This window comes from Electrophorus electricus, chromosome 19 (assembly GCF_041902795.1).
Source record: "Electrophorus electricus isolate QZ-2024a chromosome 19, ASM4190279v1, whole genome shotgun sequence".
In the NCBI taxonomy this organism is placed as follows: Eukaryota; Metazoa; Chordata; class Actinopteri; order Gymnotiformes; family Gymnotidae; genus Electrophorus; species Electrophorus electricus.
Genome location: NC_137515.1, coordinates 5,288,628 through 5,308,739, shown reverse-complemented (window position 1 = coordinate 5,308,739; position 20,112 = coordinate 5,288,628). Strand labels below are relative to the sequence as shown.

The 20,112-nt window shown below is 44.8% G+C and overlaps 1 protein-coding gene across 2 annotated transcripts in view; it reads right to left on the bottom strand.

Moving 5' to 3' along the window:
- Positions 1 to 5,748, bottom strand: part of nlgn2b (neuroligin 2b) — a 57,982-nt gene extending 52,234 nt beyond the window's left edge. For both annotated transcript variants that reach the window (XM_035535937.2, XM_081702348.1), the window contains exon 1: positions 4,795 to 5,748. The gene's annotated coding sequence lies outside the window, so the exon portion shown is untranslated. The remainder of the gene's footprint in view (positions 1 to 4,794) is intronic.
- Positions 5,749 to 20,112: the final 14,364 nt, after the last annotated feature.

Here is a 20,112-nt window from a genome sequence, read left to right as displayed (position 1 = left end):
TTAATTCTTAACAGTGAATTTACGCCATTCAGATGATATAATGAGGGTGGCTCTATCTTTGGTCACATTTACACTTTGCTTCAATACATGATGTGTATGTGAATATCGCTATCTGGATAATGAACGAGTCCAACGTGTGGACGTGTTGGACATCAGACCGTTGTTATCCAACTGCAATAACCCAAATACCGCACCCCCCTTACTAACTGTACGAAGATTACCCAAGATACAAATTGAACCTAATCTACCCTAACAAGACTAAATTACCGTAACCAGCCTAACAAGACTAAATTACCGTAACTAACCTAATATACCCTAAAATCCTAAATTACCGTAACCAGCCTAATCTACCCTAACAAGACTAAATATCTGTAACTAACCTAATCTACCCTAACAAGACTAAATTACCGTAACCAGCCTAACCTACCCTAACAAGACTAAATTACCGTAACTAACCTAATATACCCTAAAATCCTAAATTACCGTAACCAGCCTAATCTACCCTAACAAGACTAAATTACTGTAACTAACCTAATCTACCCTATCATAACCTACACTAAACAACCCGAATTTACTCTAACAAACCTAACTTAACCCAACTCTCTCCTTAATGCCAACACACTGTACGGATTGCGTTTACACCCACCTGAGATTCGAACATAACGTGATCGAGGCTAACCCCTAGCTGGTCTGTCTGATGCGGTCACGTTTCACTCACAAAGCACGCTCTTAGAGAAAACTCAATTTCAGTGCAGCCCATGCCTTCCTATTTTAAGTAAAAGCAACAAATGATTTATTTATTTTTTCTAAAATCAGACAGGAAATCCATATACAGACTGCACGACAAAGCAAAGTACAAATGGGGCCTTAGTAGGTGAAAGCATTTCCCAAATCTGGACATGGATGTGAAGGATGTGTTGCTCCAGAGCATCTGCACACGTAAACTGACAGGCCTCGGCAAGCAACACGATTTACATCAAGTTGAATTACATCTGCACGGTCAGCACCTCCGTCATCCTGTCCACGTGTCCGTCCGTCTACAGCCTCTGGTTTGCGTTTTGCAGGCCTGATCCAGACCCCAACCTGGAGCAGCCGTGCAGTCCAGCTGCGTCCCGGGCTTCCCAACAAATGAATAAATCAAGAAGCTTTTCAAGAACAGCAGGGAAAAGTCTGCTTCACACATGCCTCTTCTCCCCGGGCCTTTCCTGCCCCACACCAAAGTGATCGTTTATTCTTTGAAAAGCCCCAGCCGGATCCCGCGGACTCGGCACACTTCCATGCGACAGGTTCGGTCGCTTGCCGTTTCTCCCCGACATGGTTAAAATGCAGCTACATCCCAATAAATCCTAATTTTTATAGGGATTGGTGGTTCTTTCAGCCTGGAGCGACACCTAGTTCGGCAGACGCTCTGCCCTTTTCTTCCCTCTCCGAGACCGACCGCGTCCGCTCCTCTTGGCGCGCGTGGACACGGACTCCGGAGTTTTTAGAAGGGGAGGAGTTCTCGCCGAGTGCTCCATTCGTGCCGTGCATGTGCTTTGTTTCACTGGAGACCCTCCTCCTGCACGGGCCCCAGCCCGGGGCTTCGCCGCCGTCTGCATGCGCTGCCCTCTGCAGGTAAAGGTTCGAGGGCGTTCCCACAGAACCGCCGCTCGTTAGCGGCTGCGCGGCTCGTTATCGGCCGATTCTGTACCCAGGGACGAATCTGTTTGTCCAGGGCCTCGGCAGTGCCGGATTTCTACACAGCCTATAATGCACAGATGCTGTAGAGCAGATTTTGATGCGAGGAGGCTGTTCAGCTCAGTGGGAGATTCGTTGCCTGCAGTGCCCCCGCTGGGGGTGAGCAGTGCGAGCTCTTCTCCGTGTGAGGGGAGGCGGGGAGGCAGCTATAAACACACCTGTCCCTGTCCCAACCCAGAGCCACACGTCCAACTTAATAACCAAAATGACGATAACTTACAGGGACCCCATTTACGCATGGCAGCATAGGACAGAATGGTACAGGCACAATGAAAACCCAATGGCAAACCTCAACAAAAGCTTCTTAACACAAGTCTATAACAAATCTAATATCTGCATATATATTAGACATTTCACTACTGCTTCACCATACGTGTTCAACATTTCACTGCTGCTCACTGCGACTTTAGATCTGGACAAAGTTAGCGCTCTCGACCACACACATTGCTGGAGGGAACTTACGCAAGCCACGCGCATACAATCAGTTGTCTGACACAAAGGGCTAGTAATACACCAACGTATTGCTTATAAATGATCTAGTAGACCCATGATCTTCCCACCCACAGCATAAATTGGGGGAGAGGCTGCGTAGAGGTGAGGGAGAGGGGTGTGCCCACCGCCTTGGAACAAACTGTATATTTAGTAGTCGTATGCTGGCATCAGGGAACAATGGGAAAACACACTGCCGAGATTCCGTGGGAACAAAAAACATTTTTTTTTACCTTGAGCACGAAAGAAAGTTAAAGATTATTTTTGTGACTGGTGTATATACCAGTCAATATTGTTATTGAACTTGGCAAATCAACCCGATATGACCAATTTATTCCAAACATATCTCAGTCCACTCTCTCCAATATGGCACGATTACTTTAACTCAAACTGCACTACACATACTAGAGGTTTAAGTCGAGCGTCACACAGCTAATGTCCCCTTCTGGAAAGAAGCACAAAGCAAGACTCCCTCTGTGTTCCTGCCATTTCTCAACACTTAACCCTGCAATCCATGGAAGTCCTTGTCAACAGAACACATGCGCACACGCACACACACACACACACACACACACACACACATGCGCAGATCTTTACCCCAGTACAACACATGTAGCACACAGCACAGAGGAAGTGCATGTAGAGGTTACCACCGAATTAACACTGCGATGCCCAACATTCGTCATCTGTCCCGAGGCCGCTCTCAGCCTCCTGCCTCGCTCTCGCTTACCTCATAAATCCCCCAAACTGTCTTCTTACTTCCTCAGAGCTGCAGCCACTTTGAGCAGAAACCCTAAAAGCATTGTGGTCCATTTAACGAGATTAACGGAGGCCGTTTGCCTCGATTCCAGGGCACAATTCTGCAGGTGCCCTAATCTATCCGTATACGTGGCATGCAGCAGATCTGTGCCCGGTTTAACATGGCCAGTCTGAGGCACCATATGAAGCACATGTCCAGCCTCACTATTCCAGGCCTCTGAACTTCTCACCACCAGCCAACTTCCTGTGCCACCTGTACCGATTGTTCTGATTCATCGATTGATTTTTATTTTACTTAAGTCCAGATGGAGGAAGCCTTGTTCCCCCCCCCCCCCCCCCCCAAACAGGCCCACGTTCGGGAGCTCCAGGTGTCCTACACTAGCACAGCCTTGTTCTGTAGTGGTATGGCCACTGTTCACTTTGGTGATTTGCTGAGAAGCACCCAGCCACATTGTGTCAGAATGTCATGGACATGCTTCTCTACTGCTCTGTTTAGGGCTTCCACAGTGAGGCCTTTTGCTTCACTCTCTAGATCCCACTGAAATAAACACACAAGCCGATAAAGGCATTTACAGAGCCGGCTTACAGCCCCTTCCAGAACCAAACACACTGTTAAAAATAAACAAATAAGAAATAAACAAACAAAACAGCCATATTGAGGAGCCAAAAGCCGTTATCCATTTTTTTAGACTGCAACAGAGTATAGGTGAAGGGAGGTTTTGCAGGCATTGTGTTACCACCACCTCTCAAACAGAACCTGGAGCACAGTGTTACCGACACCTCTCCCACAGAGCCCAGAACACAGTACAACCAGCACCTCTCCCACAGAACCCAGAGCAGTGTTACCAGCACTCTTCTCAGAGAACCCAGAGCACACTCGACTGGTTACTGATCACTGGGCAGCACAGCGGAGCATCCAAGTCAGACACTGGTCACATCTTATGGAGATCGAGATTGTGCTTGCACTAGAAAACTGGAAGGCCAATGCCAGCAGAACAGAGCCCCCCTTGTTTGAACTCAATCCTGCCTTTGACTGCGCAGTGCCGAACCAACCCAGCATATAAATGTGCAGTTCTGCCCGGATAGGAAAGCGCGGTCACCAGTCAGAGCTCCTCGCGGACTACACGGAGTCTGCAGCATCCATCTGCGTGGACGCGCGAGCGTGGGAGTGGGGTCTTGCAGTGCATGTGACAGATATGGTAGCTAGGCGGGCTGTCTGATCGGGCCATGCATTACCCTTTCACATTTCACACTTACGTAAATGACATTAAACATTCTGCGCAAGGCGGCGGCGACGGGATGCGGACTTTCGCGCTCGTTCAGAGCGCGTTAACGTTATCTTTCAAGTGAAAAAAATAAAATAAAACATCAATCGCTACGTTGCCAGGGGATCCAGCAACGGACGCAATTAGGAGCGTAAATGGCTTTCTCAGCCGGTGAACACGATCAGGCCGAGCGCAGAGATACCATTTCGTTTTGCCTCGATTCGCAAACGAATAGGGTCGTGATTCCCCACAATATCCACGGATATGACATATCGGCATTAAGCACCCACGGGTATCAGCCAAGCGTGCCTGAAGAAGCTAATCGACATGTCCTCATCAGCCAGCTAGGTCCGATGGTCGCGCCTGTCCATTTACAGGAGCAACGACGCACATATACGATTTCTGCGGCGAAACCGTAATTACAACATCTCCATCCTCAAAGGTGACGGTGCAGAGCCCCGGACGCGCGCGAGTCCCGTGCAACAGCGTCGGTCACGTCGCGCATCCAGGATACACGGATTGCGGAGAGGGGGAAAGCGCTTACCAGAATGTCAAGGTTTCCGACGGTAATGCGTGGCTCGTAACGCAGACTCCGTTTCTCTCGTCTTTCCTTCGCAAACCTCAGTGGCGTAGCCGGCGTTCACGGCATCACTTTTTTTTACTTATTTATTTTTGAGGCAGTTCGTCATAAAAGTGGCGCAGGCTCTCTCACATCAGTTTACCTTCTCCGTGTCTGTCTTCCTCTTTTCCAAAAAAAGCAAGGCTCTCGATGCCCCCTCCTCTCTCTCTTTCCTCTTTCTGACAACACCCTTCCCTCTCTCTCTCTCTCTCTCTCTCTCTCTCTCTCTCTCTCTCTCTCTCTCTCTCTCTCTCTCTCTCGCCGACAGCTCCAGATTACCACATTTTCATCTTAAGGGAAAATGTGGGAAAAGATCAAATAAAACAGATCAAAACCAAAGGCACATTAGCTCTAACTCAGCTGGATGAATCCTCCGGTCTTCCCTCCATGGCGGCGCGCCGGGGCATCCTCCCCTGTCGCCGAAGCACGCCGGTTTCTCTGGAGAAATATATACGAAGACAGTCCAAGAGCACGATCTCAGACGTCTCGTTTGCCTGCTCGCTCCCTCTCTCCCTCTCTCCTCCACTCTGCCTCCCTCTCTCACACTCATGGATGACTCCTCCTCTGTACTTGAAGCAGAGAGAGCACGCTGAAGTTGATTTTGTTCTTTACCTTTACAGGCGTCATTCTTTTACATTCAAATATATTTCCAATTCTGGTATCCATTAATACGTCATTTTGCAACAAGATGTGTAGTTTAGGAAGACTACGGAATCAATCAATCAATCAACCAATCAATCAATCAATCAATCAATCAATCACTCTCTCTCTCTCTCTCTCTCTCTCTCTCTCTCTCTCTCTCTCTCTCTCTCTCTCTCCATACAAACAGACTAAAAGAGTGAGAGAAACCCTGAGCGAAAGATGCCGACTGAGTACTAGCGTCTCCTCTGTTCAAGTTGTCATCTCCTAATGTTGGGCTGTAGGTACTGGACCAAGTGTCGAAACACCGAAAGACTGGAGGCGCAAGAACTGAACAAAACATGCACATGACGTCAATCAATGTTCTTCACTGTAAAACTGCATCAGTTCATATATCTGGACTTAATTAGACTCCATCTGTTTATTTTTTTCCCTTTTTTCCCCCTTCAATTTGTGAACCTGCATCAGGGTGACGTCAGAAAGTTTTAAAGCGATAGAAACCTCTTGTAAGTGTTCCTCGCGGAGTCGCGTGCTGTGGACTGTCCCATCGTGCCTCGTTCCGTCCGGGGCTGCGGAGCCGCGCAGCTCTGTGCACGAACTTGCTGGCTGCCAAATACAAAACAGAATTTGAGCTTCCTCTCAAAATGCTCTCTTTGTGTGTCAATCTTTGAAGTCTAGATCGACGAATTAATAACAGGTGTTGGATGTGTGCAATTTCAGGTCTTGCCTGCACGTTTTTTTTTTTTCACGAACAAAGACAGTATGCAAATGTGAAGATGTTTTAAAAATCCCCGAATGTTTAAAAGAATAGGTATTCATGAGCTGCCTGTCTTCAGGTTCTTATTTCCTTTTTAGTTGGTAATGATATAACTGAATCGCTGTGTCTATAGGCAAGACTGGCAGGGACACAATAGTGGTTCCCACCTTCTCACACACACACACACATTGAAAAGTTCATAAAGCAGCTTTAAAGCTATTGCTATGCTTGCTTGTCTAATGTCTTTGTGATTTTTTTTTAACAGAGTCATTTCTGCGTCATCCAGGTGAAGTCGTTTCAGTGCAGAGCAACACCATACAGGGTAATTCATGACTAAACATTACCACCTGCTGGACAAGAGTAGATATTGCATCTTTCAAATGATGTATCCCAATGGTTTGTCTGGCCTCCTTTTGCAAAGCTTCCTTGGTTAAAACAACCGGTAAGACACGAATAATACGCCAAGAGAGTGCTTAAAATTGATGCTTAAAAGTCCTGCGTTGCCAAACTTGTAGGATGCAATGTTTACCAGCTCCTCACTGCCGAGGGCAGAGCAAATTACCACACAGGAGACGCTTTTAAATATTAAAGTGACAGGATGAGTGAGCAGGCAACATTGATTTGGGATTATTGCCTTAAACGAGAACCCCATGGTGTCATTGCACAAGTAAGTTTATTTACAATCAGTGACAGAGTCAAACAGGCAGCTGTTTGCTATTCAGTGCCATGCATTGCAGATATTTATACACACACTCACATACACACACTCCCCCCCACCCAAACACACTCCATATCAGGTGCAGGTTCAGATTCCCAGCCATCATTCTACCTATGTGGAATGCATAAGCTCTGCACTTGGTGTTATAGGCTGCCCTGGGGGTCCTGTCAAGACCCCTAGTATGTGTATGCCCACACACATGCTCTCTCTCTCTCTCTCTCTCTCTCTCTCTCTCTCTCTCTCTCTCTCTCTCTCTCTCTCTCTCTTTCTCTCTCTCACACTCACACACACAAAGTCAGGACTAATATAGCATTCCAAACGTTTCAGGACCTCACTTGCAAAACTATAAATGCATAATCTTACAATGTTTCACCTGATAACAGATAACTGTCAAATAAAGGCAGAAAAATTGTTCACTGACATCAATAATCTGCAGTAATAAAAAGCAGTAATATTCCAAAATAAATTATTTTCCCACCCCAGTTTGTTGGGTCAGAAAGTAAACCAAAAAAAAAAAAAAGCCCTTTTAAAACTTGTTACAAGGGGAAAAAAAACAATTACATCCCATAATGACATATTATTACCATCATATGCATTACAAATATGGACATAATAGTGGTACTGATATTATCAGGGCTAGGATTGGTTATGGGCATTGATCTCCCAATTAAATTTCACTATACAATGTCCTAATTTGATACAACATCAATTCTGTCTTGAATCAATTCTCTAATCCAATGATAATTACAATGCCAGTATAATTTATTATAGAGACATTGTGAGAAATAAAGCTGCATATAAAATGTGAATGTGTAATGAGTTTATTACTAAATATTGACAAGTTAGTCAGAATTTAAACATTTAATTATTCTTCTTCTTAGAAAAAAAAAACATGTTGATTTAAACAATTCACAGACACATCCTGTACTCCAGTTTATCTAACTATGGAGTGAGATATCAAATACTTGGTATTAAGTAATGGAGAATTCATTTTTTATATGTATTGATATATGTATTGATATTTTACTAGGTTTTGTCAGTGCTGCCTTCTAATCGTATGACTAGTTCAATTTCTGTAGCCTGTGCGAGAGAGTCTGGAGAACTGGCGCAAGACCCTGGTTTCTGCTAGTAGTTGCGAACAAATCTTCTGTAATAAACAGTCCAGACAGACACACATGGTGTGGACATATGCAGAAGCCCCATGGCCCAGCAGTCAGTCACTGTAATGAATAATGACATTGCTGGTCTGCGGGCCATCTTTAATCTCCAGGGCTGCATGGGCTGCCTGACCTGTGGGGAGAACTGTCTCTGCTGCAGGCAGGGAGCAGTTGTGGAGGGGCGGCGGATGCTGGATGGATGGGGTGGGCGTCACGTTAGAGGTTATTAGAGGACACGAGCTGAACCAGAGCACAACCTCTGCATTTCAATCACTGCCAGGCTGACTGTGCAGTAACGGCAGCTAGCCAGAAGGGGGTGCTGTTTTCACATGCATGCCTCGGTGTTATGTTCATTGACTGAGCGGCAACCCTTGCGACTCTCTCTCTCTCTCTCTCTCTCTCTCTCTCTCTCTCTCTCTCTCTCTCTCTCTCTCTCGCTTTCTTATTTCTCCCAAGTCATCCACTTTTCTCTGTAAATCTCTCTTTCCCTCATTATTACCCGAATGACAGCCGTAAGCCTCTTAGGCTCTATTACCGCACAACGGTGAACCTTCTCCATACAAAGCGAGGGAAGAGGACATGCATTCAGCAGGGTCTTTCTCTTCATTTACCATTCTCCCATTTCTCCTCCCCTCTACCCCCTCCTCTCTCTCTTTCTCCCTCTTTCTCTCCCTCTCTCTTTCTGGCCTTTAATTGGCAGGGCAAACACTGCAGGAGATGGGCTATCTGTAACGAGGGTGCAATGCATTACACGGCGGAGAATGACAACAGCCCCGGGGTAGCACGGCTATTTTGGCAGTGACGCAGGGCCACCGTTCCAGGCAATATTCAGTTGAATCCAAGCTCTCTGTCGAACATGAGACCACCTCACCGTCCCCTCCGTTACCCACGGCCGCGGATGCTTCCAGCACACGGGTCTTTCTAACAGGCCCCCAGTCAGGACCAAAGCAAGCAGCGCATACTTTAGCCTTAAATACTGAGACTGTGTCTGAATCCCAGACATAGACAAGTAGGTTATTCCATAGGTTGGGATCGTTCTAGGAAAATGCTCTGCACCAAGGTAGTTCTCCTTATTCTAGGTATTAATAAAGAGCATGCACCTTTTCATCAATGCACACATGGTGGATCATAACAGAACAAAAGGTCATTAGTGTTTTATAATCAATATGAATTTTTACAATGCAATGAAGCTAAGATAGAAGAAATATGATCAAACTTACTAGTTCTAGTAAGAACACTGGCTGCTGCATTTTGAACTAACTGGAGCATTTTTTTCATGCACTTAGTGGTCAAACCAGATAGTAAGGCATTATAGTAGTCCATGGACTAGCTTTTCTGCATCACCTAATGATAGTAGAGTCTTTGCAGTATTCTTGAAGAGGAAAAAGGCTGTCCTAGAAACATTGTTTATAGGAGCTTCAAAATAAAGACTGGGATCCATAATTACAGCAAGATCTTTAACTTTTAAACATAGTGTAATTGGGGGACCATCAAATTTATTACATAATCAGAGAGCTTACTCCTGGCTGCCTGTGGGCCCAATAAGAACACTGTTTAGTAAGAATTAAGGGAGATAAATTTCCTCCACAAAATCTAATGTCCTTTACACACTCCTAGGTAATATTAAGCTGCTATTTGTCTTCAGGTTTGGCTGAGACATATAACTGAGTGCCATCAGCATAGTCGAAACTAGCACAGTGTTTATGAATCATTTCACCCAGATGCAGCATATATAAAGACAAAAACATCGGCCAGGCAAGTTCTTTATCCACTTTAATCAGCACTGTCTTAGTTCTGTGATGAGGCCTAAACAAACCCTGACTCAGAGACTTGGTATATCTGGTCCTAATGCAGGTGTGAGCTTAGTTGCTTAGCTACGGCTTCGACTGGGGTCTTAGAAACAAAGGGAAAGTTTTAAAATCTGCCTGTAGTTTCGCAGCTGACATGGGTCAAGATTAGATGTCTTAATAAGTAGTTTGATAGTTGCTAGTTTGAATGATTTATGTACATAGCCAATATCAAGGGAGGAGTTTATTAAATTTAATAGAGGTTTAATTACTTCAGGTAGTAATGCCTTAATAAAGTGCATGGGCAATGAATCTAGTAAGTAAATTGAAGATTTTGAGAGGAAATCAATGATATTAATTTTGGCTGTTCAATAGGAGTAAAAGACCGTAATGTATCCATTGACGTGGTTATTTTGGTCTCTATGTAATTGCCTGATGCCACATTTCATTTTCTAAATATTACCATTAATGGAAATAATCATAAAGCCAGGGCTGCTATGTGATGTGGGAACCTGAGCTTTGGTGTCAGTTTTGTTTCTAGTTAGTTTTAGCTATTTTTGTTACCTTCCACGAGGGAAGAGAGATGTTTAGGCTGTACTAAGTGCCTTCCTATCATTAAGAAGGCTTTCCTTCCATACGAGCTGGAAGACTACAAGTTTAGATCCTATTTGCACTCCGATTCCTGAGTGCTCTTTTTAAAGTGTGTGTGGGATCCTTATACCACTGTGCTAAATTTCTTTTCACTAAACATACATAGACACACACGTGTGCACACACGCACCCACCCACACACACACACACACCCACACACACACACACACACACACACACACACACACACACACACACACACACACAGACTGCCATAGGCCAATCTCTGGTCTATGAAATCTTGTTCTTATCTACCCCCACTGTGGACATCTGTGGTCTCACAGAGATAAAGGTGAGCATGCCACAATGGTGACTATTGTGGTACCCCAGCACAAAGGCTCAACTGATATTCGGGGCTATAAATCAATGTCAAACCAGGCATTGTCCTATTGTGGGGTAATACCGGTGTGTGGTTAGCTTTGATTGGTCAATGGCGGTAAACTCTGTTCCTGGTCAAGATAAGACTGGGCCTGAGGGTGTAGAAGATTTTTGACGGAGAGTTGGAGGGGAGGTGGGAGAAATCTCTCACTTTAGCTTGCTCCCTTTTCTCTCACTGGCTTCCTCTTTGTCTCCCTCAATCTCTATCTATCTATCTATCTATCTATCTATCTATCTATCTATCTATCTATCTATCTATCTATCTATCTATCTATCTATCTATCTATCTATCTATCTATCTATCTATCTATCTATCTATCTATCTATTGCATTCAGGTAGAGTTTTTTTCTGCTGCATTTATGTTATTTCAGTGTTATTTGGCATAATGTGTCCCTGATTGGCATGTATCAGTAACTATCTTGTGTTACCTTGGACTCATAACATTATGTAATGTAAATGCTTAAGTTCTCACTAACTAGAGTAAAGACCCAGCTATAACTTTATATATTGCAGCCGTAAATTCCCTATAAAGTATCCAGTCTGCTGCGCATGTTTAGTGGGTTAAACCATATGTTAGGATAATTGAACACTACATCTCTGACAAAGCAGGCTATTTTTATTATTAAGGGGTAAGTCAACACTGCCCACAACCATGACTGGAAACAACACATGACTTTCCTCAGCGTGCTGCTGACATAGTCACCAGGCTACTAAATAGTATTATCAAAAACAAAACCACATCCATTTATGATGTCATCAAAATCAATGAAAATGCAAAACTAAGCACAACTTTAATGATTAAACAGAATTATTATTTTTTTCATTCTTCAAATTAGAACAAAGAAACACCGCCATTCATGCCACATGGGAAATGTACCAGGCCTCTATTTGTAGGAGGTGCTCTTCCACTGCTCGGAAGTTCATCTGCCATTTTCAAACCCATTGAATTAATGTCGTGGCTTGCTTGGTTAAATGCCTGACAACTGGAGCTCTCTCATCTTTAACTGCACCATTATGTTGACTATCCTGCCGCCCACATACACCCACCTACGCCGCATAGACACCCTAATAAATACACCTCAGCGTGGACAACCGTGTGATTCCGAGCTCTTTGCCGGTTTGTGGACACTTTTGCTTATTTACTGTCAGCAGAAGGCCCGATATGACACGACGTTGGAATGTTTTGAGTGTTTTGAGTGTTTTAAAGATCCTCATCCGGTTTCGTCACAAAAGAGCCTTTAATTTAAAAGCTAAATGCTGCAACTGCATAAAACTATGTAGTGATCTGGTGACTCTGACTTCATGTAAAAACATCGAGTGTTGTGGCTCGTCTAATATCCTCTGACGACTGGTTCCATCTCTAACCAGCACAATGGCTCTGCCTCTCCCTGCTTAGTGACCTGAGAGTTCTGCTCAGCTTGCAGCGCTGAAGAATATCAGATAGCTACTACCCCATTAAGGGACTTATAGATCAGTAATAATGCCTCAAAGTCAACCCTGCAGAGTAAGAACTTAAAGAATAGGGGTAATGTGTTCCTTTCTTTTTCTCCTCGCAAGAACTATAAGAACTGCATTTAGAATCAACTGAACGTGTTTGAAAGTCTTTTTTGGAAGTCTTATTAGGACACTGCGATAATCAACCTTGTTGGAAATAAAAGCATAGATGAATTTCTCTGTCTGGATTTGTCAGGAAATCTCTGACCCTGTTGATGCGATAAAATGCTGATTTTGTAACTGAACTGATACGGCTACTACAACTGAGACCAGAGTCTAGATTGGAGATCTTTCGAGTCCAGACAGGCAGCCAGTCTGTGTCTCTCACCGCTCTTCCAAACCAGCTCCACCACTGTGTTATCCCCCTTATCACTCACTCTCCTCAGAGCTTTTCTGCTTTCAGGCTCTTAGCAACTGCAGAAAGTTTTGCCCATCTAGTTAGTGCTCAAGATGCATACAGAGTGAGTTGAGGGGACCGTAGTGCTTTGATGAGAGAGCAAAATAAACCTGAGTGTCTTCTGCATATTTGTGGTGTGATCATAAGACTTGACCAAGAGGAAGCATGCATGAAAGCAGAAGTTAAATAAGAACGGCCCAAGAATCGAACCATGGGGGACGCCACATGAATTCTGTTGCAACGAAGTAATCCTGCCTTGCAGGTATAAACAGAACTATTTTAGCGGCACCGACATTAAGAAGTCGTAGTATTGATACCTTCCCAGAGTTTTTATTCAAACAAATGTCATTACAATAATTAAAGCAGTCTCAGTACTGTGTAGGGTGATATCCTAACTTACATTTGCTTAAACAGCAATTTAATGATAGAAAGCCAGTAAGTATTTGAAGATGATTTTCTCAATGAATTTTCCAATGAATGGTAGACTTGAAATAGGTTTGCAATTAACAAGATTGCTTCAAAGTTTTTTAGTGAGTTAGTAAAAATACCCAACCAGCCTGAGGTGTTTACAATTTTAAGCATGTTGGGTGTTACTGAGTGCAGTACATTCTTGAAAAATATGGTTGGTAATGTGCAGAGGCTGCAAGTTGCTGATATGAGGTAGCTCACTGTAACGAATTCCCTTAGGAACAAGCGCGAGGCAGGATGCACATGCAGGGGGCGGTTTATTAACAAGGGAAACACAATCACAAAGGGCAAAATGAACAGGGGCCAGGGGGAGACACCGAGGCAGAACACGTTAACTAGACAAACGAAAAGCAGAAACAGGAGAGACAGACATGACTTACTAAAATAACCGACAAAGTAGAAGACAAAGTACAGGCTTAAGTAACCCAGACAATCAGGTACAGAACAGACGCAGGTGAACATGGGATCAGGGAGAACCAAAACACGGACTGGAATGAAGGCAAGGGGTGGTGAAAGTGAAACTAAGGAGCGGAACCAGGAAGTGCAGGAAAACAGACGACAGGGAAACCATGACGACAACAGCGATGCCAGGATGGCAGCCACTCCTGATGCTCACTGCATCAGTTTGAATTTCACTGTTAATAGCACTAAACCATAATATATGAATATAGAATCATATTATATATTATATATTTATAATTATATTAACGATAATATATTTACATGATGCTGCAGAGCTCACAGACTCATTGGTGTACTAGTGCTGTACCAGTAGCTTTAGTGATAAAAGGATGCAAGCTTGTATTGTTCAGATGATACATTTACGTTTACATTTATGGCATTTGGCAGATGCGCTTATCCAGAGCGACTTACAAATGTGCTTTGTCATTTACTCATAGAATACATCCTAGCCACTACAGCAGGTTAGAGTTCAAGATACCAATGATCTAGAATACTGTAGAAATACAGGGATCACTGCTGATGCCTAGAAGTACAAAATACATATAAGCTCTATCTTAGACAAAGATAAGTGCAATAAATAATGTGCTAGAGTTTGTTAGACAACAATAATGTAATAAACAATACCTTACAATAAGTACTAGTTGAGTCAGTCAATATAGGAGCAGGATAAGTTGTCATTTAAATATTCCATAAATAGATGGGTTTTCAGTCTGCATTTGAAAATTGTAAGGGACTCCGCTGTCTGGACAGCAAGTGGAAGTTCATTCCAACATCTGGGAGCCAGAACAGAGAATAGTCTTGATGCTTGTCTTCTAAGACCTGAAGCATGGTATTTCAAGATGAGCCATACTTGAGGTTCGAAGTACTCGAGGTACGGATTGGGCTTTGACTATTGACCTCATGTAAGTTTACATTTACATCATATACTGAGGGGCTGCTCCATTTTTGGCTTTGTAGGCGAGCATCAAGGTTTTAAATCTGATGCATGCAGCTACTGGAAGCCAATAAAGGGAGCGCAGCAGTGCAGTGACGTGTGAACTTTGGAAGATTGAAGACCAGTCGTGCTGCTGCATTCTGGACAAGTTGTAAAGGTCTGATGGTGCTTGGAGGAAGACCAGCAAGTAGCAAGTTGCAGTAGTCTAGCTTTGAGATTACAAGACACTGCACAAGCACCTGGGCAGCTTCCTGTGAGAGAAAGTGCAGAATCCTTCATACGTTACAAAGGAGAAATTGAGAATGACAACTGGTTGTCCAAAGTTATGCCCAGGCTACGGGCAGCTTCGGATGGTGATACCAGGGAGTTCTTGAAGGAAACTGTGAGGTCATGGTAAGGGTTGGGAGTACCTGGGATGAACAGAAGCTTGGTTTTACTGGGGTTGTCATCCATGACGCAATGAGATACGTCTGGAGACCTGCGTGTCAGAGGGTGGAAAATAAAGAAATAATTGAGTGTCAGCATAGCAGTGGTAGGAGAAACCCTGAGAAGATATTACATCACTAAGTGAATGAGTATACAAAGTGAAGAGAAGAGGGTCTAATACTGAGCCCTGGGGCACACCGGTGGAGGGTCTACATGGATTGGATGTGGATCCTCTCCATGCCACCTGATAGGACCGTCCCTCCAGATAGGACTGAAACCATCTCCATGCAGAGCCAGCCACACCAAGGCTAGAGAGAGCAGAGAGGAGGATGTTGACGTTCACTGTGTCTGCTGAAAGGTCCAGAAGAATTAAAACAGATGACAATTTGGCAGCTTTGGCAGCATGAAGTTGCTCTGTCACTACTATGATACTAACCCTAGGGTTATATATATAGGTGAATCTGTTTGTTTGTTATACGAGTGCTGTCCATGAATAAGTAAATATGAATAGAATACATATATACATTTAGATCCAGCACATTACATACTTTTTGATTGTGAAACGGACAGTAGCCTGTTCATCATGTTATTAATGAAATCATGTTTTTCAAGGTTTTAAACTTGTGCAGAAACCTCCACCTTTTCCTGTCAGGGGAAAGCATCTTCCTTTAACATTCACATTTCATTGCCAGGCTTGAGTGGGACCTGGCTGGGAATTCAGGTAATCTCAGTTTTTTGAAAATCGCAGAATGCATTTTTCATGGCTCGAGGGAAAGAAGAGCAGATTAAGTGGGAAGGTTACAGAGATAGCAGAAGAGTTTTAATAGGCTGGCCAAAGACAGAAAGTCTTTTAAAATAATGAAGTTTTAATTGGCAGCCTTAGGGTTAAGAGAAGAGAAATGCAAAAGTAGACTTCAGTGTTCACAGCAGTTTGATCTGGCAATTACTTTTGCACATTTGGTTTAATCACAGAAGATTCAATTGAGTGCTTTCGCTCTCTTTTTAGTTTTTCTAGCACTTTCTCCTTTCTCTCTCTTGCTCTCTTTCTCTCTGTCTTTCACACACACACACACACACACACACACACACACACACACGCACAAGAAGTTGTCTTGCATCTTATCTGTCTCCTTCATCACGCTCTCACTGCCGAGCAGAGCCGTGAGACTGATTATAAATTCCTCTGTAACTCATTTGACTCTTTAGTAACTGAGAAATCAGAGTGCTAATTACAAGTCCCATCCACTAACCAGTCCCACTAACCAGTGCCACCTATTAACCAGTCCCACTAACCAGTCCTACTCAATAACCAGTCCCATTCATTAACCAGTCCCACTAACCAGTCCTACTCAATAACCAGTCCCATTCATTAACCAGTCCCACTAACCAGTCCTACTCAATAACCAGTCCCATTCGTTAACCAGTCCCACTAACCAGTCCTACTCAATAACCAGTCCCATTCATTAACCAGTCCCACTAACCAGTCCCACTAACCAGTCCTTATCAATAACCAGTCCCAACCACTAAACAGTCCCACTAACCAGTGCCACCTATTAACCAGTCCCACTAACCAGTCCTACTCAATAACCAGTCCCATTCGTTAACCAGTCCCACTAACCAGTCCTACTCAATAACCAGTCCCATTCATTAACCAGTCCCACTAACCAGTCCCACTAACCAGTCCTTATCAATAACCAGTCCCAACCACTAAACAGTCCCACTAACCAGTCCCACTAACCAGTGCCACCTATTAACCAGTCCCACTAACCAGTCCTACTCAATAACCAGTCCCATTCATTAACCTGTCCCACTAACCAGTCCCACTAACCAGTGCCACCTATTAACCAGTCCTACTAACCAGTCCTACTCAATAACCAGTCCCATTCATTAACCAGCCCTACTAACCAGTCCCACCCACTAACCAATCCCACTAACCAGTCCTACTCAATAACCAGTCCCATTCATTAACCAGTCCCACTAACCAATCCCACTAACCAGTCCTACTCAATAACCAGTCCCACCCACTAACCAATCCCACTAACCAGTCCTACTCAATAACCAGTCCCACCCACTAACCAATCCCACTAACCAGTCCTACTCAATAACCAGTCCCATTCATTAACCAGTCCGACCCACTAACCAGTGCCACCTTATTCATCTGAACAGGGTACGTTCGACGCAAGTTGCTCCTTTATTTCTATTCTACCCCTATTGCTCTTTCGGGGTAGACCGTAGTGCAGAACCCAGAGCAGCCAGCAGAGGGCAGTGGCTACACGCACACAGGCTGTGTAATCCACGGCGCCTCTGCGTGTGGGTGAAAGTCGCGGTATGTGTAAGCTCATCAGGGAGGAAGAGGAGAGGAGGGAGGGGAGAACGACGGGTAGCAGATCTGGAGGGAGCGGACGGGGTAGCTGTCCTCAAGGCCCTGGCTAAGCCCGAGCGTCTGCTTGTTGGCCAAGCTGTGAGCTTCTCGGGCCTCTGATCCTGTGCTGGTCGCCTCCCCCTCCCCTGCTCCTCACCCCGGCACAGGTGCTCCCAGGCTGGCAGAGGTGTGGAACGCCGTTTCACAAGGATCAGCACAAACCGGGAGCCTTTACCTCTGTCGCAGGTTAGCCCCCCCCCCCCCCCATACCTCTCTCCCTCCTTCTCTTTCTCTCTTCCCCTCTTTCTCTCCATCCAACTTTCCAGCTCTCTCTCTCTCTCTCTCTCTCTCTCTCTCTCTCTCTCCTTGCAGCTCTCCGCATGTGTCCAGTCTTCCACACTGCTGAGGGTGATTTCTGAGCCACATGGCTTGGTGCCCTGCCACCATAACCCAAAGTGCACAATTTCCTGCTTGGGGATAATCACATATCACAAACACTCAGAGCTCAATTCTGGCATTTAGAACAGTCCACAGAAATATTCTGTATAGACTGAAAACATCCAACCACTGTAGCTGTAAAAATAATAACCCCACTACCCTGCTCAGTTCACCGGCTCCCCGGATGTGGTCCTATCAGATTTAAAACTCCGATGCGTGCCTACAAGACCAAAAATGGACCTGCATTTGAGCATCAAGCATGGCCCAGCTTGACCCATGGAGGACAAACCTCTGTAACCGAGCGCCCGGCTGGGGGAATGTACTTCCACTACCGATCCCTTCCTGTCTACCTAAGTCTAACCCTTATCCTAACTGATGACTCATCTCTTTGAAAAGCACTTTAATTAAATCTAATCAGGCACTTGTAAGAAGATTTTAGATGTGCACTTGACCTGTCTTAATTAGTGCTTGCTCTTGAATTGCATTGTGTTGTAGCATCATGTCGCATAGCAGCTCTTATTCTGGGCCTGGCGCTGACACTTGGTTCTGGCTGTGTCTCAGTTAAGGGTATTTTTGGACAGTAACCTATTTGTGGTCGCTAAGGGTACTTTGTGTAGACAACTAAAGCACATTTGTAAGTCACTCTGGACAAGAGTGTCTGCTAAATGTCATAAATGTAAGTGAACATGATACCGTATGTGAAAACTACAGAGGTTGGGTGAATGACAGCATACTTTGGGAAGGTTTTATATTTTCACCTTACAGCTGTGGTGGTGATGAGGTACATCGTTCCCATACATAGGGACAGTGGCGCAAAACGATTATTCCCGTTATGGAAAGCGAGCCAGTCCAAGTAAGTCCGAGTAAGGGAACGATGAAATGGGTGATGACTGCAAGATAGAAGCCTGCCACCCAAGACATCCTGACAGGGAAGGGGAGGATTATGGAAAGATGGAGGAATGTGAGCAGCTGAAGGAAAGAGAAGCCTGAAGAACAGGAGAGAGGGAGGGAGGGAGGTTCAGAGGGAAACGGATAAAAAAGCACGACCGAGAGATGAAGAAGTGGCATCATATGGATAGCAAGGACAAGCAATCTGCCAACAAGCAAACACACACGCATGCACGCATGCATGCATGCATGCATGCACACACACACTCAAACACATGCACACACACACACACACACACACACACACACACACACATGCATGCATGCACACACAAACACTCAAACACACACACACACACACACACACACACTGCCATGGATAAGAAGATTATGCATAAAGGATGTCCTGGAATGGGAGACACTCCAGCCACCATGGTTGGGTCGGACAGACTGTACTGTCCTTGTTACGTAATCCCATCTCTTCGTTAACACTCACACTGACCGACTGTCTTTAACCCCAGCACTGCCTCAGAAACCCTGAGCCGTCGAAGAGCTTCGCACCCTTGGCGAGTCACTATTCGGTGACTGTTTTTGTTGAAACATGAACATCATTATGAATCATTCCTGCTGACGATGGGGAAAAAGGTTCAGGAATCACAACATTCTTTTCTTCCAAATTCCAAAATCAGGCACAGCAGCAGAAAGCCCATAACAAAGAACTTTTTATTCTCCACGTGCTGACTATAACTCTCCACTGTGTCCTGTCTATGCGCGCTCTCTCTGACACACACACACACACACACACGTGCCCGCACGCACACGCACACCCACCCTCCTCCTGTGCTGCATACGTTGTCTGACTGCTAAGCGTTTGCTCTCCATGTCAAAACCCCACAACGCCGGGGATGCAGTCCGGGTAAAACAGCCGGTTTACTCTGTGCTTTGACGGCTGAAGGGACCACGTCAGAGCGTGACATGCCTCACTATGACAATGACCATAACTGCACATGTCACTGTGCATCACTTGTATCACCCCGGGCCCCTGCCTAGCAGCCGGAGAGGGGGGTTTATATGACATGCTTTAATCCAACTGAGTTTAAAAATGGCTCTGTTCAGTTTTTCACTTACTGGAGTGTCTGATCGAGTCTGCGGGGTATGGTGAGTAATTCTCTGTCTGCGCCAGTGCGGGATGCTGGAGTCGATCGTTAGGACACCTTGCTGGGGGGATAGACCACACAGCCTGTTTATCAAGGGTTTTGTGCAGAGCAAGCCAGTGTTCTCTTCTT